General features: G+C 39.0%; 1 protein-coding gene and 1 pseudogene across 5 annotated transcripts in view; one reads left to right on the forward strand and one right to left on the reverse strand.

Annotated features, from left to right (window-relative positions):
• LOC131690236 (glutathione hydrolase 1 proenzyme-like) overlaps positions 1–26,171 on the reverse strand; it is a 679,522-nt gene that overhangs the window by 403,380 nt on the left and 249,971 nt on the right. The window lies entirely within an intron of this gene.
• On the forward strand, positions 8,128–9,878 carry LOC131693269 (DEAD-box helicase Dbp80-like; annotated as a pseudogene).

Below are 26,171 nucleotides of genomic sequence, written 5' to 3' on the forward strand. Positions count from 1 at the left end.
TGGAAGCAGTTCGTCGCAAATCGAGTTTCTGATATCCAGCACATCACGAAGGACGGCACCTGGAATCACGTCGCAGGTGTAGAAAATCCAGCAGGCATAATCTCCCGTGGGATGACCCCAGCGCAGCTTCAGTACCAACATGCTTGGTTTGACGGACCGCACTGGCTGTTATTGGAAGAAGCATTTCGACCTGAGACCAATCAGACATGGGAAGAAAACATCGTGTCAGCAGATTTGGACGAAAAGTCCACAACGTTGGTACTGCAGACAACCACTCCCAGTGAGATTTTCAAACTACGATCGTCACTGTCGGAGCTAGTTCGTGTTACGGCTTACATTCGCCGTTTTCGGTTCAACACTCTATCAGTCAACCGCAACTGCAGAAAACACAGTCCTATCACGGCATCAGAACTCGATGAGGCATTACAAATGCTAGTCCGGCTAGCTCAACATGAAAGCTTTCCGCAGGAGCTTGCCGATTTGTCTAAGCAACTCCACGTGCGAGATTCGTCGCGCATTATTTCACTAAAGCCGATTCTCAAGGAAGGCATATTGTGCGTCGGCGGCCGGTTACGGCATGCAGCTGTGTCACCGAATCGCAAGCATCCGTATATTCTTGACCCTCATCACCCGCTGACAAAAATCGTAGTTGTTTACTACCATCGAAAGCTATTCCATGCGGGGCAGCAGCTGTTAATTTCGGCTATGCGAGAGCATTTCTGGCCAGTGTACACGAGAAACCTGATACGGCAGGTAATCCACGAGTGCGTCGCCTGCTTTCGAGTACGGCCTAAGGCACAGGATCAGATCATGGCAGATCTTCCACCCGAGAGAGTAACTCCCTGTTCACCGTTTCGAAGAGTCGGAGTCGATTACTGTGGACCATTTTCTTTGGTCTATCCGCATCGACGTTGCCAGCCTGTAAAATGTTTTGTCGCAGTTTACGTTTGCCTAGTCACCAAGGCAGTACACTTGGAGATAGTCGCAGACCTCACCACACAAGCGTTCCTGGCATCATTGAAGTGATTTACATCTCGACGTGGTAGACCTGATTTTATTATGTGTGACAATGCTAAGAATTTCGTCGGTGCAAAACGGGAGCTGAATTAACTTCGCCGGCTGTTTCACAGCCAACAGTTCCAGAACGCTGTCACAAAGGAGGCAGCAGACGACAAAATAGAGTTCCGGTTTATTCCAGCGCGTTCACCAAACTTCGGCGGGCTGTGGGAGTCCGCGATGAAATCCTTCAAGACGCTTTTCAAACGTTCGATCGGCTTGCACACTCTAGTGTATGACGAAATGCAAACGGTTTTGGTTCAGATGGAGGCGATTTTGAATTCACGACCGCTCACCCCAGTTAGTTACGACCCAGACGACTACGAAGCGCTAACACCGGGACATTTCCTGGTACAGCGACCTCTGACAGCAATTCCAGAACCCGATCTTGAAGCGATACCAGAAAACTGCCTCTCGGCTTGGCAAAAAATACAGCGGTTCACGCAGCCACGGTGTCTTTTTTTAACAACTTTATGCAAAAAAATTCAGCATTTCTGAAACTTCAGGATATGAAAGAATGGGCTTTCCCCTTTCATTTGAAACCAAAATCAAAATAATCCGTCGGGGGGTCTAGAGCACCATTTTTTTTGAAGTATTTTTTCGTGAAAACATAGATTTTACAATGGAGCTAGTTCATATGTCTGCCCCTAGATGGTGCTTTAGACATTCCAACAACACTAAAAGTGAGAATCTGATAGATTATTTAATTGTCTACAACTTTGTTACCAACTAAAAACCGATTTGAAATTATTACGAAAAGTAGTTTAATATTTTAACGAATTCTAAGTCTAAGTTAGTTTCACAGAAGACCTAGTGGTTTGTTAATTCACAAGCACTTCTTTTATTTGCCAAATAGTTGTGTTTAGTTCAATAGTGAATTCAGCGGAATTTGAGAGCTTGGAAAGTCAACTTTTAGCTGAAAATTATAATTCCCTGATACAAGGCACCATCCATATTTTTAGGATGAGAAGTTTTAGATAAGTGTTGACCAAACTAGTATGATATTAATATTCTTTTTCATGATGGTAAGTGATTCCTCCCACAGAAACAGCCTTTTCAATTATGTATGCCTTCTTTTTCATTTTTTCGATTGTTCTCAGGGATGACTGATAACTATTCTTACATGAATCTCCTACTCTGTTAGCATCTTCGTATAAAATTGACTTGTCCTGAACTTCAACCATTATATTTGAACAAACTCAATGAAACTTTTAATGCACCATTGCCATATTTCGCGGATTTCATTGCAACGCTTGGTTAAAACCGCTGATTATCCGTTTTCAAAATTAACTCAATGTGACAAACAGTGAACAAAAAACTTTGAGTTTTTGGATCAAGATAATTATTTTTGGGATACATTCGAGGACTTCTATATATATAAGGTTATTGTTGTACTCAAATCATATTTTGTTTTCAAAAGTAATACATATCGCATAATCTAGGATCAATTTAGTAACGATATCTCGCATAATTGATAGGAAATGGCCGTAAAATCCAACTGCCACAATATGCTTTGTGGAGAAAATTTGAATAAATCATTTCACACTAACCACTAATTTGGACAGTTACTACTGTGGTTTGCATTAAATTAGAAACGGTGTGTCCCAACATTTCGTCTTGAACAGAATTTTAATAGCTGACTTAAGCGATCATAACCTAAATTATACGACGTTTGGTCCTTTCTAAAATACCCGTGTAACAAAACATAAATGTAAGCAAACCCTTGTAGCCAAGCAATACCTTCCGATTAATGGTGGTCCCTTCGAACCTATCGGGAAAGATTACAAACCAAAAGCACAAATAGTTTTCTGACTCTGTCAAACATACTAATTTTCAGAAGTTCAATTAGAATTGTCAACGTAATGAATCCCGTCTAATATGTTCATGCCACTAAACCCAATTATTTTTTTGTAATATAATAAGTGCGAGAAAACATATTTCCAAACCACTAGGCCTCGTGTGAAACTATCTTAGATATAACTTTGTTAAAATTTTAAACAACTTTTCCGGATGATTTCAGATCAATTTTTAGTGGCCAACAAACTTGTAGACTATTAAATTTTCTATTAAATTCTCACTTTTAGTGTTGTTCGAATGTATAAAGCACCATCTAGGGACAGAAATATGAATTATCTCCAGTAGTAAAAAGTATTGTTACGAAAAAAACCTCAAAAAAAAGTTGCTCTGGACCCCCCGACAGATTATTTTGATCTTAGTTTCAAATGAAAGGGGAAAGCCCATTCTTTCATATTCCGAAGTTTCAGAGATGCTGAATTTTTTTGCATAAAATTGTTCTAATAAATACACCGTGGCAGCAGTTGTGGAAGAAATGGTCGACACAGTACTTGTCGAATCTTCACAACAGGACAAAGTGGACACGACAAAGAGACAACATACGTGTAGGCACTATGGTTGTTCTCAAGGAAGAAAATCTACCTCCGTTAAAATGGCAACTAGCGCGAGTGACAGAGATTCAGCAGGGACCAGATGAAAACGTACGAGTCGTCAAGGTACAGACGAAGGGTGGCAGTTATAAACGAGCGATCTCGAAGATCTACGTGCTACCCATCCGCGATAACTTCATTACATCAGCCGAGGAGAACTAGACTCCTCCAACGGCGGAGGCCAGGAGGCCTCCGCACACCAGTTAAGTTATGCATTTCTTGAACTTTCAAAAAGCTAATTGAATTCTTTTTCTCAGTCATTATACATCCCTGAGCGTTTGGAGATCCGTCGCTCCGAACGCTTATTCAAGCCGTTCATCTGAGAAAAGATAACTGTGTTGTTTTGGGTGGTGGTTGTCATGCATGCCTTGTGCATCTGTTCGTGCAAAATGTTCCAGTTCGGTTGACCGTTCAACCACAGCGGCGCTTGACGCCAGCGCATGCTCACGGCCGCGCTACGTTAGAATTAATACTAACTCAAGTATCACGTTTGGTTATTTCGAGGTACGACACCAGCAGAACCATTTCCGAAGGAAGAACTGCACAATTCTACCTTCCCGCTCTACGCCGAGGTCGTCAACGAGCATGGCCAGCTCGCTTAGGCGGTTTCACCAACGTAGTAGCTTCGTCGCAATCATCGTAGATCAATCTGCCCAGGTCTACCGTCGAGATGCCAAGATCTGTCTTCAATCAGCACGACAGATGGAGTTCATCGTCACCAAGGGGTGATCGCGGAGGTCATAGGGCCTCCGTTCCAGGGAAGTCATTTCGTTGTATCATTTTACCTTTTAAAAAGCACCCGTTTTTTATCCCAGCATGTATCATCACCATCGAAGATGACATCAACCAGTCGGCGGGATAGATCCGCTGCACTTTCGAAGACGATTCCAGCCAACCGGCGACACAGGTCCGCTGTACCATTGAAGACGACATCAGCCTTTCGGCGGCTCATTCGCTGAACCAACGCAATCCTTCAATCATCCCACCGAGTCTACCAGTCCATCCGTTCATCAGTATCCAGGAAAACAGATTCAAACGCATCCATCATCGACGATCAACCGTTCCAGTAAAAGGAAATTTACACAGCCGCGAACAAGCGGTGAAAATGATAGCAGTAGTTCTAGCACAGTTTCACTCTACGAGTGCAGGTAGTAAATGTTCCAGTGCGAAAAGGCCTTATGCTATCGTGCTTGACCCGGCAGCCGGCCGGCCGGCCGATCTATGTACTATAGGCAGAAGAAAGATCAGATCAAATAAACCACCGTGACGATAAGATCGTCTTTTCGCTCCGTTAAAAATATAATTAGTTTTCGTTCGCGCAAATAAAGTGTTTTTAGTAGTGAAAATTTATAGTTTCAAAGTGTCCGAAGAACCCGGTGAAACGCGCGCGAACAGTTTTTATTCTGTTTTAATAAGGTTACTAAATCGGTCTTGTGTTGAGAATTTTTTACGCGGATTTTCGAATAACAGCGATTTTTTTACAAGGATTTTCCAATTAAAGCGGTTTTTTACGCGGTACGTATCCCCCGCGTAAATAAAACCTGGGTGTAATACATTTTCATTATACATGACATGACAACTATATACAAGAAAAGAAATCAATATTCGAGTTCTAAAATTTTGTAAAAGAAAAACACCAAATCGAAAACTTGAACCAGTAATCAGCGGTTTGAGTTTGGTCGTCTTGATCAGCTGATAGGAGAAGCAGGATAATGTTCGCATAATATATAGAAAGGATACTTTATGCCCAAATGGTCTAAACACCGATTTCTTAGAATTTTTTTAGTTCCTTCTTATATGGAAATTTCATGTGACCGGACGATTAACAGTTTATATTTCCGAAACCATATAACCGATCCGTACGAAATTTTGTAGCAAGAAAATATACCTTTAATTTGAGGCATTTGTGATAAGCATAAGCATAAGCATAAGCATAAGAGATCGCCCGTAGTTGCTACTCCGTTATTGACCAGAACCAAATTAGGTTGCAAAATGTTGATTGGAACACCATGCTTGGGAATAACATGATGAGCCACATTGTACAATCTATTCCGATCCCTGCATGCTGATCAATACCGACGCCGGCCACGTCCGAATGCAGATCTTCTGGGAAAGGAAGGAATGTTAGTCCGATACATGTTGCTACTAGAGACCGAGGAATCCTCTGCATCTCCACATGTATCTTTAATTTGAGGCATTTGTGATAATCGGCCAAACCATCACCGAGAAACTGATAATAGCAAAAATAACCCGAGAATAGTGAAAAACTGTATTTGAGCGCAATGAAAACTTGAATTGAATGCCTTATTGCACAACTGCGCGCATCAATTAGCGACCATTACCATCCTACCAGATGCGAGCCCAAGAGCACACTGACGCCAAAACTTCGTTGACGGTACACGCATTCTTGAAAGAAGCTTATACAACAGGTAAAAGAAGCGAAAGAGATAGCATGGCTGGGTGCCGACTGTCGTATTCCAGCATTTCAGGACGAAATGCAACGTGCTATAAAATATTTTTTTTAACGCGAGCAAAATGCGACTGTTCTCGGCAAATGTCGATAACTGAATGACGCTCTATTGACTTGCGCTCGAACTTTCAGTCTTTGAGTCTTCCGGTAAATCTTGCGTTAAACACTGCGTTCCGAATTATACGTTTTTTAAACTTTCATACCTTTCTTCCGCTGTGAAACTGTCTACTATGTATTTACGGTGTAACTCATTTGAAATGTTTCGCGTGGAATATTTCGCTAGAAATAGCTGTCAAGCCAAAGTTTGGTTCAGTGGATGTTTATCGTTCTTTTACTATAAGTTTGTTCCAATACCAGGAGAAACTGGAAGTATTCCGCAGTAAGAAGCGTTTACTGGAACAAACCTTCTATTTTACTTGTAAAGCTAAGTATGCACCTCTTGCGAAATGAAATTTCCTATACAAAACCTATGCATAAAAAAAGTCGCGAAATATTCGCGAAAAAAAAATTCGTTTTCATTTCGTAAGCGGTACGCAGCTCTCGCGAAAACGATAACGAAAAATGAAGTTAGCTGAGACACGGTTCGACAAACGATAAGTTTCATAATAGTTCCGCGAGACAGCGCTGCTTTCTATGCGCTGTCACCAAGGCAAACTTTTTCCTTGCGAAATAATGGTCATCGGTATTATTTCGCACGGAGGCTCGCGAAATTTTGACAGGTTGCAATGAAAAAATATAAGAAAACACAAGATTGGTAATTTTTTGTATTTTTTTCATCGCAACCTGTCAAAATTTCGTAGTTTAGAAATTCAATATTTCGAATTTGAATGGTAAGTTTAAAAATATTGCTGGAAGTGTGATTGTTTCTAGTTTTAAACAATTAAATTTAAATAATTATTATTTGCAGCACACCCGAACAAAGCAAATCAGCTCAACTAATCTTGTCTCAACATCCTGGATCTGGCAATCAGCCAACCAACATTAAATCGATACAACCGCAGCAGTACCAACTACTCCAAATCCAGCAACAGCCAGCAACCCCTCAAAAAAGGACCGCATAGCAATTACTGCTCAAACGAACAACAGGAGTTTACGAATGATGGACACATCGGAAAACATTTCATCGGCACATGCCTTAAAACTTGTCTGCCACTATTTTTACCAGCGGTTGCCTTCCTGATTTAGAGAAATCGGATTCAAGCACAAACGTCATATTCCAGCCTTGATTCCTACCAGTTCCTTGCATGAAAATATCACTGCCTCCACAGTGCTCGTGACTCGATTCCAGCAGCAGCAAGCAATCACTATTCAAGTGCTTATCGCCAACATTTCACAGCAAGCTCAGCAGCAGAACCACCTTCAACCACAACATCAGAAAATTAAGATTTCTTCCAGACCACGACCATCATCCTAAAGGTCGGTAGCAATAACGTTCAACCGACGGTACAACCTGGTCAGCAACCGCAATTAGTGCAATAGATCCAAGCCAAATGTAGAAGACCATTGACCAACTGCAAAAAAGATAGCAACAGCACATTCAAACACAGTAGCAGCAGCATACTATACTGTACCATGCGGTGTGCAGGAGGACTTTTTTATACAGTTGGTGCGGCAAGGTGAGACTTTTTTATTACCTTTTTTATTTAGATAGGATCAGTACCGTGTTTAGTACATTGTAATGTAATACCCTATTCTTCTTTTAAAAGCTCGAGTTTACTCATTTACGGATATTTTTTTATTTTGATTTTTTCAGATCGTGGTAATCACCCAGCAAGAGAACGCAGTGATAATGAGCCAACAGAAAACACAACATCAAGATGCTCGGAAAGGACTTTCTCTTTCGGTATGTATTTACCAGTAGCATCCCTCCTCCAAACATTCCTTTGCATATCTAGATGTCCTTATCAATTCACAGAATAAACATAATGGCACGTCATGTTCAATCGGCTAACCGTTTGGAATAAGCGCTCATCATCGGTTTCATGGCAGGGAAGTGAGCAGGCAAAAGAAGGCATCGTTTTTTCCGCAAGGTCGCTCTGGTCAAAATTTCAGCAAATTGCAAGGAATAAACCACCCGAGGGACAGTACCCGTGCTGATTCAGGACGATTTCCCATACTTTGTACCTTGCTATTGAATTTTAATACCCGATCGAAACGATGGCAAGCGCTGCCGATAACTGGACATCAAGACATCAAGAAATTTCTGCACACGGTAAGTGTTTTTTTTGTTATAACCTATTTTTGAAGCGATCATTGGGATGGGATTTGAATTTTTCTTTTCAATACAAATAGGTTAGCGAACTGAGTACATATCACCAAGGATAAGGATTCAGAGCCGGCGGCTGGCAGTCCAGAGAAAGAGAATGCGGAAAAACCTAGTCCACCGGCAGTAGAACCAAAGCTGCACCTGATGATTGGAGTTCGGTAGCTACGAAAATTCTGACTCTAACAGCTCCTGAAGAAAAACAAGCTGCAAGAGAAAATGGAGAAACAGCTTCCTCCGCGGAAGATGCAGAGGCATTTAAGTAAGTCGAAATCTGCAGAAAATTTTGATTAGGACATAAGGAACATTGAGAGCCTCTCTTTGTTTACTTTCTCTTTCGATTATTATGACGTCACTATAACACTTTGCACTAATTTTCCAGTACATAGCCGATGGTTTTTACTAAAATATTAGGCAAAGAGTTGGGTACTAAATATTGAAACGACCGAGTAACAAAGAGAAGAGAAAGACCCCAAAGAGAATCTCATTGTTGCTTACGTCCTATTCTAAATTTTCTCCCGAAATATTTAGTATCAGCTTTAAGATTATCCGTGACTAATCTTTTAGCCCGGCGGATGCAAGTTTGCTAATGAAAGATGTTCGTTAAGGTCTAGTATAATCAAAGCTGGATCTGAAGGTGCAGCGGAAGGATTCGTCTTCGCCGGTTGGTTGGTTAAAACTTCCGAAGCTTTGCACGTGAAGCCGGAATTACTTCAGGGAGTCTATGCGATGGGTTTCAACGCCCTTCCAAGATTCAGGAGATGGCTCTACCTACTCTGTTGGCCGGTCCGCCACGGAATATAATCGCCCAGAGTCAGTCGGGAACAGGAAAAACCGCTGCCTTCGTGCTGGCAATGCTCAGTTGAGTCCATCAGTTAAAAAACTATCTGCAGGTGATTTGCCTTTCCCCCACGTATGAGCTGGCAATTCAGAAGGGGGAAGTAGCTGCCAAAATGGCTAAGTTTTGTCCGGAAATCAAACTTCCTTACGCCGTTCGCGGTGAGGAGACCGTCAAAGGGGCGAAGCTGACTAATCATATCATCATCGGAACACCCGGCAAGCCAATGGACTGGGGTATAAAGTTCAGGACGTACGACCTAGTTTTCCCTTTTTGTACTGGACGAGGCGGGTGTTATGGTCGGTGTTCTTGGCCACGTACGAGCGCGAGGTGATGGAGTTTGCCGAGTACATCGTACCCAATCCGATCGTCATTCGGCAGGCGCGGGAGCAAGAATCACTCGATAACATCAAAGAGTACTACGTCAAGTTCCGCAACCAGGACGAGAAATTGTGTGATTACCGTCGGACAAGCGATCATTTTCTGTCATATGATGTATAGGACAGTTGTAAACTCCAAGTAAACCTATTTTCAGAACTGTTAATCGATCGAAACAGGTACGCAAAACGGCCGGTTGGTTGACCGGCAGGATGTCCCAGGATGGTCACTCGGTAGCGGTACTGTCCGGTGATCTAACGGTGGAGCAACGGTTGGAACGAACGTTTTGTCCAGGGGTAAGTTCCACCACTTGATTCTGGCTACAGCACCAGGTTACGGAGAGATTCTTTCGTCTTAGGTATCGACGTCGAACAGATGACCATTGTCGTCAACTTCGACCTGCCGATGGATTAGCAGGGACGAACCGATTGCGAAACGTATCTACATCGAATTAGACGCACCAGTAGATTCGGTAAGTGTGACTCATTCTTGTGATCCTATAGATTGTATTTCTTCTCACTTCTTTAACAGAACGGAGTCACTACCAGCTACTGGTCATACTTGTTTTGATTCTGAATTTAAAATTTTATTATATTTTTTTAATTTTTTTTCTTCCTTGACCTGACATAAGGTATACAAATGTAACCAACAGGGTATCGTAAGCTAATAAATTTACAATTGCAATTACAATTTATCTCTACCCAGTTCTATCCAAACATTTGAAAAGGGCCTAACTACAAAATGTAACAAATTGAAATTTCATGTTTTCCATTAACAAATATCTACCCAAGCACGTACATAACGCAACATTTGATTATGAAGAATTTTGATAGCGATTTTACAACAATTTATAAAAGGGCCTAATTGATTTTTATGACCGAACTGATTATGAAAGGACTTAACTAATTGAAAAGTGCCTAACTAGCAATACACTCGTTTTAAATGGATTATAACGTATTATTGTATTATGACTGATTGTAAAAGGCTTATAACATCTTTTCCATAATTTACATACAGGATCAATCTGACCATCAAATTAGAATTCAGTTAATTCGTCTAACTTTCGGTGTAATATCAGACTTGAACAGCATTTTTTGTGTGAGGAATTCTGCCGCTAGAAGCAAAATGTCCCATGTGCTATGGGAATCCCTATACACATGGGACAATTATGCTTCTTGCGGCAGTAATACAAGTAGTAGCAATATGCGCAAGTCCTTAAACCTCTCTAGTGTTTCATGCAATAAGAATTACCACGAATTACTTATGGCAATAAATTTGAATTACGATTCTCACAATTGTTATACCAAAAATAGGTTTTTATCCGTACTGATTATTGGTAGCATTCCCTGAGACTTCCAGAACCTTTAGTAGTAGCCATTGTTATCATAATCGATTTTTAACGTCAGCCAAAGTTTAAAGCCTAGGGTTTGGTTCGACCTGAAACCGATTGAGTCGGAGTCGGTTGTTATATTTGCGTTATATTTCCGGATTCCGAAACGTGTTTCGAAAGGTAGTTTTCCCGAGACTTGTGAAAGCGGTAAAGGCGGCCAAGGCAATCAGATTTGCTTCTTAATGGTCAAACGCCGATTTAGAGTTACGATTCGGACAATTACAATAGATTTGGTTTGAGCGAATTTCGATCATTTTCCTGGGTCTTCTGGAACCGGTAGAAGCAGCCAATTTAGATAGAAAATGGCCAGCCAATGATTTAAATTTCTGATTGCAGGAATTGTGCTGTCTAAATTGGTTAGACTGAACTTCCCCGAGACATCCGGAACCGTCACAAATAAGCATTATGATTAATCATGCACGAAATATGATTCACGCTGAGTACGTCACTTCCCTGAGAGCTTCATGAATGGCAAATAGGTTTACAATTGTTACCGATTTCATACACATCCGTGATGAATTAATAAAATACATAATTTAAAACATTTAATTGACAACAGAAATATAAAAAAGAAATAAACAAACAACAGCTAATGTCGTTTTCCAGTTATCAAAAGCGACATCTAACAGCAAACACACAGACTAGTTTTCGCGAGCAAATGTCAAAATTCCGCACGGAAGAAGGAAAAATATTTCGCGACCTCATTTCGCAAGAGGTGCATACTAAGCTTAAGCTGTTATATGTTTCTGTCTTTTTCGGTTGTTCAGGTTTGTTCTAAAGGCTTATTTACTACATCTTCCTTCTCCTCCACTCTTTACCAGAGACCAAAAAACGAAAAAACAGTTGCGGACGCGAATGAATAACGGTGAAAAAAGTCGGGTTTATGCACAGTTTGCATTTATTAGTGAATAGTTTAGATTTTTGTTTGAAGCATGATTTGTTTGCTTACATGTAACTTTTTTATATTTTCAGTTATCCTACCAGAAAACCCGGTATACGAACCGATCGTCGAATCTTTCTTACTAGCTAGTTTAGCTTCTGCATCTCTCTTGCAATTCGCTATGACCAGGACCGTCATAACTACTAGAAGACCACAAACAAGGGAACGTCCCGCGATACCTCCACCCAACCATCATCTCGAATGGCGTTACTCGAAGTCTTGAATGAGGAACAAGAGTGTTGTGGCGATGAACATACTTTTGTAGCGCAAGCCTCCAGTTTATACCGTCGAGCTTTGCAGCCGCCAAGGCCTTAATTATGCCTTGGTTCTGCCTTTCAACTGAACCGTTCGATTGTGGGCTCAACGGTATAGACTTGCGCACCTCTACGCCCTTATTCTGCCAGAACTGAGTGAACTCAGCGCTTTGAAACGGTGGGCCATTGTCGCTTTGCAGTATTATCGGACAACCCTATGTTTGAAAGACTTCACACAGAGCGTGATTAGTGTGGCTGGAGTTTAAACCTTTCATCTCAACAACACAGAGATATCGGGAATAAGTGTCTGTTACGACAAGAAACTCTCCGGATCCGTGATTCGGAATCGAAAGGAAATCAATTTGTATGATTTCCCATTAGGTAGATCTCTGCTAACTAGCGGCACTGGGGGGTTCCGTTTTGATAACTGTGCACATGTTTCACAGCATTTCACAAACCGTGACACTTCCGCTGATATCCGTGGCCACCAAAAGAACAGACGCATGATTCGTTTCGTGGCGACCTCTAAGACGTGACCTTCATGTGCTAATTGTAACGCTGGGATTCGAAGGGATAAAGGAAGAACCGTTCTGTCATCTTTAAATATCAAATGACCTAGACAGTGCAAATTTTTTTTCTGTGCTTCGAATCCACGAAGTACTGCTGGCCACTTATTTGTTGCCAGGGCTTCTCGTACCATTTTCAACTCGTTATCTTTTTCTGACGCAGTTTCAATTTCGTTCCAGGTCATTTGCATGCAGCCAACATCCAACGCATACAGATAGTGGCTATCATCGTCCTCGTCAAATGGTTTGTCTTGTGAAACTGGAATTAACCTAGATAGAGCATCTGCAATATTCTGGCAACCTGGAACTCGTTCCACCATAAAATCATGCGGTTGCAAACGTAGTGCCCAGCTCTCTGCTCTAGAAATCGCCCTTTTGCCCAATCGGTGGTTGAAATTAAAAATAAACTGATTCGCTTCCGCATCCGTACGGATGACAAAACTTTTGGCCAGTAAGTAGAATGAGAATTTTTCTACTGCCCACACAACTGCCAACGCATCTTTCTGCGTTTGTGGATACTTTTGTTCGCTTGTGATGAGAACCTTAGATGCGCAAGCTATTATTCTTGGCATCCCCTCTGCGTTGAATTGGGTTAAGATCGCACCTAATCCTATTGGAGAAGCATCTACAAAAAGTTCAGTCCGGTCATTCACACTGAAGTATCCTAGTCGTTTAATTGAAGTAAGGGCTTCTTTCTTGAAAAAGTTGAACTCTATTTCTTCGTTATCGGTCCAGTAAAACGAATCAGAAGAAGCCAAACTCCGTAGGTATTCCGTTTTCGTGGCGCGATGAGGAACGAATTTGTCGATGAACGTAATCAATCCTAAGAAGCTTTTTACTTTCATGCATGTAACAGGCTTTCGAAAATTTTTAATTGCTTCTACCTTTTCCTCGTTGATTTGCCATCCTTCAGGTGTCAAGGTGAATCCCAAGAACTGTGCCCTCTGCGTGCCAAACGTACATTTGTCTTCGTTCAGCTTAACATTATGATTTTCAAGGCATGCAAGCACTACAGCCAAGTTTTCATCATGTTCCGATTTCGTGTGTCCATAGACCAGCACATCATCCAGATAGTTTTTGCACCCTTAACAGCCACCCAAGATTTTGCGTTGTAGTGTATCTTGGAAGATATCGGGAGCATTACATAACCCGAAGGGCAATCTCACACAACGGAACATACCGAACTCTGTATAGAAATTTGTGAGATGTCGGGATTCTTCATCAAGCTCAATGTGAAAGAATGCGTTTGATAAATCTATTGTCGAAAACCATGTTGCGCCGTTCAATTCTGCCAGAATCTTCTCTAAAGTAGGCATTGCGAATGGAGTACGATAGATGTATCGGTTAGGTCCCCTAAGATGGACGACTAGACGTATGTCGTCTTTTCCTTTTGGAACCACCAACATAGACGAGCAAAACGAAGTGTCCATGCCATCTACAATGGGTTCGATGATATTCGCTGTTACTAATCCTTCCAGCCTTTTTTTGACCAACGGCTTGATAGCTAGTGGTATATTTGAAAATATATTTCTACACGGGGGTTTTGATTTGTCGTAGAATATTTTTACGGGAGGAATGTCGAATTTTGGGAAAGCCTGATTCTTGTCTATATTAGCGATCTCTCCGGCACATCGGGATGTTGCATAAGAGTACTGTGGTGATCGAACAGGTACGTTAAGGCCAAGCATCAATACACGGTATCTTGAAGCCGTTGGTCTACTAAGGAGTGCTCGATTTTCCTTGACGACATAAAACTTCTCTAGCAATAACGGTCTATTTTCAGTAATGTAGAGGTACGCATCGAACGTAGCGAGAACCTCGATGGTTTTCTTCGTTGCATATGCTTTGAGTGGGCGGTCTGAAGAATATCGAACGTTAAAAACATCCTTACTAAATTCAGGAGACCCGATTAACTGTTGAAACATGTGTTCGGTAAAAGTGTTGACTTGTGCTCCTGAATCGATGAGGAAGCAACAATTCATCCCGGCTACCTTAGCTGTAATGAATCCGTCGTCGAAATCGCTTAACGCCGCTTGTATTTGTTGGACTAACTCAGCGCTTGTATGTGGAATACAATTTAAACGATAATCAGTAGATTCAAGTTTTTCCACAACTCGGGCATCAATATTGATCGTATGATCGGTTTCCCCCAATCGACTTTGGACACTTTTTGATCCACCAAGAATTCAATTAAATATCGGTTCAAATTTACATTCCTGTAAAATAATACATTGTCAATTCATCTATATTTAAATTTCGATGACATTTCACTTCGAACTTTTGTAAAGAATACTCTTATATATACATACATACATGTATATATATATATATATATATATATATATATATATATATATATATATATATATATATATATATATATATATATATATATATATATATATATATATATATATATATATATATATATATATATATATATATATATATATATATATATATATATATATATATATATATATATATATATATATATATATATATATATATATATATATATATATATATATATATATATATATATATATATATATATATATATATATATATATATATATATATATATATATATATATATATATATATATATATATATATATATATATATATATATCTATTAATACATATATATATAAGTGGTAATTCAAACTTTCGATTTATTAAGGTCATTCATAAAATAAACTTACATGAACCATGTATTTCATAACTCAAATTCGTTTAAAAACAGTATCAGAAAAGTAAAGGTATATCCGACAACTTAGTGAACATGTCATCATTATAGTTAAGAATTATGTTTCAATAATTTCACTCACTTTCTCTTTTTGATTATCATTTTCCTCCGGCTTTTCAACCATGGCGATCTGTTGAGGTGGTTCCTCACGAAGTCTGACCATTCGCTGCTCACGACTTGGCTCACTTCCGGCTTTACAGGCACGTCGAATGTGTCCTTTCACGCCGCAATAGACCTTTCTCGTCCAACCTAACCCCCTTTTTTCTTATTTTTATTCAAAAGACTACACATTTTTCAGAATATTCCCGCTGAAATGAGACTTTTTAGAGCTATCGTGATTTTTTAATGATTTTTTTAAATTTGAAAAATGCAAGAATGTTGAGTATTTTTTTCACCTTTGCAAGAATGGTGGGACTCAAAATATGTGTTTGGGCAGCACTGTTTTGTATATTTCTGCTTGGCTTCCTGGAAACGCGGCAAATGAAGTGGTGAGTCGCGGTACAAAGTTCATTGGTTATGTAAACAAACTAAAGTGAACCTCTCGGTGGAGAACGTTGCATGGTAATGTTTAACCTCACTTTTTTGACAGTTCAAAGAGATGGTTTACATGATCTTGGAATTTTCGTTGATTCGATCATAGTATGAGAAACGTGGTTTGGTTCGCTGCCAAATGTTAAGACTTTCCCAACAAGGTCGCTCAGCTGTATTTTTTAATTGATGTCGGCATCATACATTGTTCCGTTAAATTTAACATTTTTACTTTTCTTGTACATGATTCATTGAAGAAGCAAGGAATTTCTAGCCAAACATTTGAAAAAGGCCTACTGCCAAATGCAAACAAATCGAATTTTGATGTTCTCTATTAAAATCCTGGGACAGAACCTGTGGATAGATGTTTTCTTTTTCTTTTTTCTGTTCATTTTATCTCTTGTCTTGCATAGCCACTCTTTCTTCCTCACATATTTTAATTGGACTGGCTACATTTGACAGTCCCCCCTGACTGCATTTGACGGTTCCCTTTGGCTGCTTTTGACAGCTCCCCCTGGCTACAATTGACATTAGGTTTTTTCGTATCCACACGTTCCGTCCCAGTTAAAAACTATCTATCTGGCCATGTACATAAACATAACGTAACAATGGATTATGAATAATTTTGATAATGATTTTATAACAAATTATAAAAGAGCCCGGCTGATATAAAAGTCCTAACTAGCAATACACTTATTACAAAATGATTATAAAGGATTATTGTAACTGATTCCAAAAGGATTATAAAGGCAGTGAAATACGTACTCAATGAATTAAGGGGTGTGTCTGATGTAAACAATATGCGCAATCAAACTAAATAAAACAGTATTCAATTTTTAAATGAATTCGACCAAAACTTCTTTTGCTTTTTTCTCATTTTCAAATGTTTAGGTAGAATTTAGATTATTTTATCGTTGTTGCGATCAATTTCGTTTGGTTTGTTTTGTTCACAATGTTAGTCGCAGAGCATTTTGGTGATCTATGGCAATTGATGACCTTTACACCGCATACTAGGTCCGCTCCTGTTGCAGCTGTTTCGCCCTATCCGGCACCGAGTCAACCGATGGTCCAACCTGCGCCGCACTCGTCTGTCGCTATGTCAATGGCAGGGACTTGGATTAAAGGCCAAAATTTCAGCTACGGTTGGTGGTGTTGCTGCAATCGGTTTGCCTTCGGCCACGTTGGACATTCGGCTAATGGGAATATTCAGCGATTCCGATTCGAAGGAAGCAGCGCCAGTAGCAGACTGCTTCGGTTCAGCAATACGCTCCGGTATCGGACGAAGCAAACACTCCGACAGGACGAAGGTTTCAACGAGGGGCTCAGGCATAAGTAGCAGAGTCCTTGCACTTCCTGCTTGTCGAGTGAACAATTCCGACGAAACCACTGCCGCTCTCGCCAAGTTTGATCACCGTAATAAGTGCGACGTCAGCGGTATAGTGCCAGGATTAGTCGAGAACAGTGCCAGGACTGACTTGCCAAGAGCTACAAGATTAAATAGTAATACGTTTTTAAAGTGACCATAGTATAACGTAGAGGCTTTAGCCAGATGATTTATTCAGCAGAATAAGATAGCAAAATTACCCAAAACATAAGACCTGGCTGCCGAAGTGAATCCACACACATCATCACCTACAGAGGCAAGCAATATTGGAACGCAGCGAAATTCCTCACAATGAATTGATCTCGTTAGGTGAAATTCCAGGAAGTACAATTTTCATAGCACAATTTAGTCGACCGAAATTGTAGTCCTCAGTCGAGAGAGAGAAACTGATAGAGTAGCAGCAGCTAGGAATTTTCTTTCGAAAGCTAGCAGCGGTTTCGCGTGTCCTGCGCTAAGTAGAGAGCGTTAAGACAGATCTCCGAAACATGTCAAGTGCTATCAGATGAGAAAAAACGTCGCATTTATGACCAATACGACAAGGACGGTCTGCTGACCAACGGTTCCGTCCGGTACCACCATAACACACGCCATCGGCGACACATATATATTCACAACATACTAATTACTTATCCTTCCGAAAAAGTAAATAAATTGACTATGCAATTTATCATTCGCTGCCTAGCTATTTCCTGCCAATTTGAACAAGACAGCAGTTGCAGAAAGCTTTATTGCGGTGCAAAAATGATGGCTACTCGGGATATAATATAAATTTACATATAATTTCTCCTCCCTGATATTCTTCCAGAATGTATAATGCTCTGCATTCTTATCACGCCTATCAAATCCTTCTTACTCCTTATCGTCAGTGCCGAGCACTGTTTTGCATTTGCCGGCTAAATCAACGACAATGCGATAATCGTCAATCGACGAAACTTTTGCTGTAATGGAACTTGAACACGAATAATAAATAATTGTTCCATTCGAAAGCGATAACCTTGTTGTCCTCATGTTTGCAGCTATCATACGCTGGTAGACATTCTGACCAATGGAAACGTTTTTCGGTATGGGCATTGAACGATCATTTCAACAACTTATCATCGACCGAATTCGTTACCTATAAAGTTCAGGTAAACTTCACCACCTAAAATGAGTAATAAATCGGATCATCTTGTTAGGACTTAACCCACGAGCAAACAAACAAATGTGTACAAATCCTTATCCATCATCCAGAAAGCAATCGTTTTATAGCCCAATGCTTGATCTTACGATTCAGCATATGTCACCGGGTTTTGCATCCAGCGCCGATTGGGCAATGTATGAACCAGGGGTGACATTACGCATCTCGAAACGAAAGGTTTATTGTATTCAAGCTTGTGTGAAAAGGTCGAGTCGAATTGGTTGCATAATGTGGCACCAGGTTCCCATTGTTCCAATCCTCATCCCTCTTGAGTTGATAGTCTTTCAAAGAGCATCGAAAGTATTCAAGTAATGTAAATTTTAAAAGTCCATGTAAACAAGTCTTATGTAAACAAGCACACTGAACTGTCAGAAAAGTGGGGTTGTACATTTTCATGCAATACTCTATGTTTCTGACAGGTATATGAATGATTCATTTCAGCATCAGTGATGCCAGGTCTATTTAAACAATAGCCTGCAGTGAAAATATAAAAGTCTGCAGATTGCTACAAAAATCTTCAATAAATTTGACATAGAAATGTAGTATGTATATATTTTAAATGATCAAAAATGTTGAAGGCTTGTGTATAAATTGGCTGGCATAGGCTTTGTTCTGCTAAATATTTGTAATCTGCAAAACATCTGCAGTGAAAATGCAAAATCTGCAGGTTTACTAATATATATGCAAATCGGCATCCTTTTAGTATTCCCCACAGGAAATTCATCCAAATGGTGTAAAAATACGGGGATACAAGGCAAGATAGGTATTCAGAATATGGGGTTAAATGAGCAGCTTGCACTATTTTTGATTTTTTCAATAGTTAGAGGTACCAAATCATCGCGGCAATCGGCAGTAACGAATTGGGGATAAAAAAGGAAGCATCCTATCACATAAAATTTTTTGACGAGAAAGGTCTATTATTGCATATTTTTACTTTAGCGTAGCATTCATCTGGCGAATGAAATACGCTGTCACACCTCCAACATTTTGTTTTAGACTGCATTACATCGTTACTCTTGTGGTATTCATAGCGCGGTGGTCTCCTCCCGTTCTTTGTATCTGCATTGATCGTTGATAAGGATTGTTTCGTGTCTGGTAACGTTCCGAGAATCTTTGTTGACGCTGGTGTGGTGCCGTAACTGTTGCAACAGAAGCCTGACCTAGTCTTCCTTGCTTACGCATGACGTACTCCTCGTTCAGTCTAATGGATTCTAACTCTCTTACCTTGTCAATAAGGTCCGTGAAGCATCCCTTCTTACCTAACATTCTTAAGCCTGTAATGCGCACCTCCCTATCGCGAGTGTGTTCTGCAATCGTAGCAACAATTTCCTCAAATTCTTTGCCGTCGTCATATCCGCAAAGTTTGGCTTGCTAAATCCGTTTCGTCGCTTCGTTGGGCTATCAATGCCAACTTTCTTCGCATTAGCATAATATCAGAACTCGAGCCAAAGTACGTCTTGAGTCTGTGCATTGCGTTAGAAAAAGGCTTTGTTTGAGAATCCGGGTCGTTATTCTGAGACTTTGTATTTCTGAATATTTGCAATAGCTTAGTCCCTGCTCTAACCTTGAATATAGTGAACATTGTTTGTTCGTCGTCGATTCCTGCGAGACTCATGGAATCTACTAAGAGGTCTTTCCACAGTTCAAATGTCTGCCTATGAATATCGCCGTCATCCGTCGGTTTGCATTCGGGTACATTTATCGATGCAACCGAAAGCTGATTAATCGACGAGAGAAATCGGGACTCCTCCTGGTTCGTTGCGTTGCGTGTGAAGTTTGCTCCAGAATTAAACTGACTCGCCTTTGTTGTGTTCCCTGTAATAATCTGGGATTCGTCATCCCCAGACAAGGATTGCGATTCACCTTGAATTATCTCACTTGCATTATGTGCGCTTGTATCCTGGACAACGTCACTCCGGGACTGGACCTGATCTTTGTCTTGAGTCGTATCTACCGCGTTACGTGTGCTGCTGAATCGGTTTTCTCCGTCGAATCCAAATGTGACGCTTCCCCCTAGGGGAGACTGAGGAGACTTGATCTCCGGGGAGACTTGATCCCATCATTGTAACTCAAAGCCGGATCAGAATACATTAATCGAATATACTATAAAGTTGCGTAGTTTTATCTAAACATAAATTTCATTAACACAGAAAAAAGAAATTGGACTTTTGTGTAACCGAATTTTTACCGATTTAAAAAAAAGTCTCAGAAGAACTGAAGAAGATTTATTTTTCAAATTTTCAAACTTTTATAAAATTGATAAAATCACCCACTACATACTCTACTTTCGCATACAGAATTACAGGAGAATGTCAATTATATGAATACGTTATGATTGAGCTGATTCTTTTGTTCAACTATATTTTTACTAAAGTTTGCTGAAATAGACGCTATGGGTTCACTTGATCCCTTCAAATTCGTGGAGATTTGATCCCCTTCGCCATACTTCATACACACCACTGAAAATAACCAAATTCACACCAGAACAATTGAAGTCATTGTTGTTATAAAAAAATGTCAAAAATGAACGCTTCATCGTGAAGAAACATAACTGTAATTGTTTACTACAGTATACGTAGCAACCATTCATCCCGCATTTGACGTTCCTCAACCATAATAAAGACAGCTTTCAAATAATTGCCCGGAGATTTGGGGAATTCGTAAAAAATTCAGGTGAGAGATGCGTAATATGTAGTAACAAAAATAACAGTATCTAATCATAACAATTTAATCAATACTACAATCCATTTATAAAATTGAATGGGGAAATGTGCCCGTTTTTGCCCTATTAGGAAGGGTACCACATTATTACTACAATAATTTTATTATTTCAGCTTCTTTGATTTGTTATTAAGGTCCATTTTTTTATTTCGACTATATAGGTTTTAAAGTTAAGGTCATTCGCCTCTTATTAAGAGCCAATATAATAACAAAATTGTCTTGAGAATGGTGAAAATCTTCTGTTTGAGCGCAGCAAAATCTCTAATCGAGTACCCCCATTATCGCAATACCATTTGAGTCAATGCGTTGAGCAAAGATGGCAGACGCTGCTCTAACCAAAGGCTTCATATATATATATATATATATATATATATATATATATATATATATATATATATATATATATATATATATATATATATATATATATATATATATATATATATATATATATATATATATATATATATATATATATATATATATATATATATATATATATATATATATATATATATATATATATATATATATATATATATATATATATATATATATATATATATATATATATATATATATATATATATATATATATATATATATATATATATATATATATATATATATATATATATATATATTGTGGAGATGATTTTTGCACTAAGAACTCAGTGTTTTTTTATTTATTATTGACGGAAAAATAAAGCGAGATTGGAATGGTTGATGTATAAAACACCCAAATTAACCACATATTATTCAACTAGCAAAACGTTTGCTTTAACTTATTGCTGTAAATTTCGGTACAAATTTTCTGAAAAAGTAGTGCGATTTTTTTATTCCCGGTAAATAATATAAAATGTGGCATCACTGGTACCAGCTTATTTTAGTTTCTCTTTGCCGCTCAGGGGAATGGGTGTCGCAGCTCTCCAACGTGCAATGTTGCATCCGAAGTTTTGTATCACAACAGAGCAAAACTTTCTCTTTTGCTCACCGAAAAAAAATCGCGGCGGCCATGTTTAACTCAACAATTTGGTCATCGATGACCAATTGTTGAGCTATGTTGAATTTCGAAACACGCCTAGTGTGACGGGAATGCGGTCCCTCGAGCGCGGTTTAAGGATTAAAACAAAAAGCTACATTCGGGCGAAATTTAAGTGAAGTGTGCCATTAAAAATCATCGTTATTTGTGATATAGTGAGGCGGGAAGTTCGTGGAGTGGTGTCCTTTGGACGAAGTAAAGCGCTGCTATCAGGACCGGCAGCGAGCGTGTCGAAAAGTCAGAGGTCCTATAGCTAGACGCATGCCCGAATTGAAATATGTCGTGCGGCTTCCCCCTCTAAAAAAACCCACTCTTATTAGTGCACCCTGTAAATCTAGTGTCCGCTCGAGTACGCCCTGATCGTACGTCAACACACGATCCCGCATCCCGTCGATCGATCACCCCACGCGGGTGACTATACCTCATCGATCTCGCTATTACGATCGATGTGGAATACCGTTGTGAAAGAAGACACGTTGGACCCAACACTAAGAAGCCTGACTCCGCATCCTGTCTCCCCCTCGTCGTCACATCAGCAACCACTACTACGGTGGTAATCCGATCCAGCTATCCCACACTACCCGGTCATCGTGAACTCTCATCGAACGCCGACGACCCGTCACCACCACCGTTGCGACCGGCGAGTCGCTCACTAAGGTATGTGAGTACCCCTAACATGACCTGTCTGCTCTGTCCGGACGAACAGTCTATCCGGTAGTTTCTACCCATCAAGGCGCCCACCCACCTAACGGCCGCACCATGCTAGCCAACGAAAAAGAATAAATCGTAATTTATAAATTAATGATTGCGCAAAATAAAATTTATAGAATTTAATCTAACTTAAATATTTTCTTTCAATAATTATGAATTATTATGAAATATGCATTCGAAGAATAAATATGGTTTATTCTATAATAGTATATTTCCAATTTATGCATACTAGTGGGTGAACAGACAGCATATGGTTTTAGCATAAAATGTATGCTATTTAGAATATTTTTATTCTCCGTGTACACGCAGAATTTTATTTATGCATGGATAGCATACTTTTCTATCTGCCTCTCGTTTCTTCTGCTGTCAATTTAATGCATTGGACATATTCGGTCAATCCACTCATGCTTAGGGGAGAGAGGGTAACAGTGGATCAGCAGGAACCATGAAACATTCGCAATAAAATCATAATGCATATATTCTGACCTGATATTGTCGTCAAGCTATTGTGTTGATACCTCGAACCCCAACAAAAACTTAATCCTGAAGTAAATTTTATCACAATTATGAGAAGAATTTCACCATATATTTATACCTTTACAACTATATAAACTCCTTCTTAGTGTCGGCCCATGGTATATATTTTTAAAAAGTAAAGTGCTCAAACCGAAAGGAATTTTTTGTTACGATTTTGTAAACAAAGCACCAATGGATTTTCTGAGTAAGGTTAAGGTTTTTTATACATTCATTATGCACGGAACAAAAATTCAGTCTCGCAGAGCCACACATACGAGCGTTCCAAGAGTAGATGTCCAAAAATTTTCTCATCGAAGGGCGGCGGACATGATAACAGAAGCAACAAATTGAACAAGATTTTTAAAACTTAGATCTGTAGTTACTTAAAAAAAATTGGAAAAAGTTTAAATTTCTGCAAAAGTCATCGTAGAAACTGAAAAATCTCGTATTTTTAAGAAAAATTTGCTCAGTTTTCTTCAAAATGATGGGGAGAAAATTATTTTTATTCAATTTTCCGTGGTTCATCGACTGCACACCAAAAAAATAATCAAATTTAAACGACATGTAAATCGATACGAATGTAAACATACAAAGCTTGAATCGTAAATTTGATTAAAAATTAAGTTGAATTCAATGCACTCAAAGGGAACATCAAAAAGCATATGATTTTATACTTTCGTTCGTGTAATATTACATGTCATTTATTTTACAGCAATATTGGACTAAAATACTAAAAATGTCGGTTGTCACGGTAAAGATGGACACGTCTATCATTACCAGGACACATGTTAGTGAACTCGGGTGATTCGTAGTTATACTGCCTAAGATCGACACTCATTAACAGAAGACAAAGATTAAGCTAATGACCCTGCCATTTCTAGTTTTCCGATCTCTTTACTTCACATCCTTGCTCTCACTTTAATATTATGGCTCTAATTTTCATAACTTTTCCTACCCAGTAATCTCTAGCTAATTGAATGTCGTTAAAATGTAAAAAATTAAAAATACTTTAAAGTGCATAGCTATCCCGTTTAATGAAACTGTAATTTTCAATCAACGTGTAAAATTATAACAAAATTCCTTGAAGGAAGCACGACCAGTTGTGTGTATTTGTTGTGGAACCTTATTTTACAAGTATATTCATGCTCTAAATATGAGCATGAAAATAAATTGAAAATAACAAAATATTTTTTTCTGTGTGGTTACATATATTATGTATTCTCATAAAAAATCAAGTCAATCCGTTGAATAGTTTGGAGCCATCCTATCCACCAATTTACAAAATGTGCTTTCGAGAAAAACGCTAAAGTTGCGAATATTTTTTTGTTTTTTTTTGTTGATGAGTATTGAGGACGTTTCAGATCATCAAGTCAAATCCAATCCGAACGAACCACAATACAGTTCAGTTAAGTGAATTGCCGCTATTGATACCGAAGCAACAACACTTGGAAACAGAAACGAATGTATCCATACATACTTTCATACCTATCCTTATAACGTTGAACAGTTGTGAGCATCATCGAGTGAGAGTATATCAATATTCTCTTCTCTCTTGAATAGTGGCCTCTTGTTGCTTGTTTGGTTATGTGGTAGATGTGATTCACGAATGCACATACTGTTGAATGATTCAGATTCATTGCGTAATACTGAGGGTGAATACAAAAGTTTTTCGGCCATATTAGCAATTTTCAGCTTATTTCGTTACGTCAGTAAAAAGTAAGAATATATGGCTTGTGGAGCGGACTTTGGGCGACAGGTACCGCTTACTTGATCCTGTTAATGTTTGGGAGGAAAAATTTTGAATTTGTGTATCACTATGTCTAATAGACTCAGACGACGTGCGATGAGGCAAAGATATTAAAACATCAATATGCATTTTATCAATTTTTTTTGGATGTTGGCTCCTCAGATGGCTACGTAAACAACGTAAACATATAGGTTCAGTTTATTCTAACATTGTACCTCTAGCTTACGAATATTTGCAATTTTATAAGCGTGAACCAATGCCGTGCGGACTGGTTAAATGATAACAAATATAGTATAGACCACAAATTTGATGAGCAATAATTTATAACTTCAGATTAAATTGGATAATACTGACTTAATATTTAAAATGTACCGCATATTGTGGAATATATAATAATCTGAAAATTACTTCGAGCTTCGTCTAAAGTTGGACAGGAATAGTAAAAGTAGACAATCCTTTAGTTTTTGGGAAGAAATTAGTATCCCGCTTTAGTGCTTTAATCATCTGGACAGATTCGATCGTTGTACTGATTGCGAGCTTGGCAAATAAAGCTTTATTCGGAATATCGTCCAAATGAATGTTGACAGTTGGCTTCAATGTCTTTATTCGTAAAATTACGTGATTTACGAAATTAAATATGATGCGAAATTAAAATTAAATCTAAAACTTTTTAATGCTTGTATATATTACGATCAAAACACGTAAACTTGTGCGATTTTTGTAAAGAATGTCAGACACATTCGATTGAAATCGTTCACTATTCAATGTCTCCTTAAATTTTAAGTATACATTTCCACTATTCGACGGATTCAATAGGTTGTAATCAAAATTGTAAAAAATAGAACACATGGAAAGCGTATAGAACATGTACCTCCCTCGAATAAAAATAATAAAGGACAACAAACACATTCTCGTTATGTGCGCTGTTCCCCGGGGCAGTGGGACAGTACCATCCCTCTAAGAACGGTTGGTTTCAAAATCGTCCAATGAAGGA

Source organism: Topomyia yanbarensis, chromosome 1 (genome assembly GCF_030247195.1).
Source record: "Topomyia yanbarensis strain Yona2022 chromosome 1, ASM3024719v1, whole genome shotgun sequence".
In the NCBI taxonomy this organism is placed as follows: domain Eukaryota; kingdom Metazoa; phylum Arthropoda; class Insecta; order Diptera; family Culicidae; genus Topomyia; species Topomyia yanbarensis.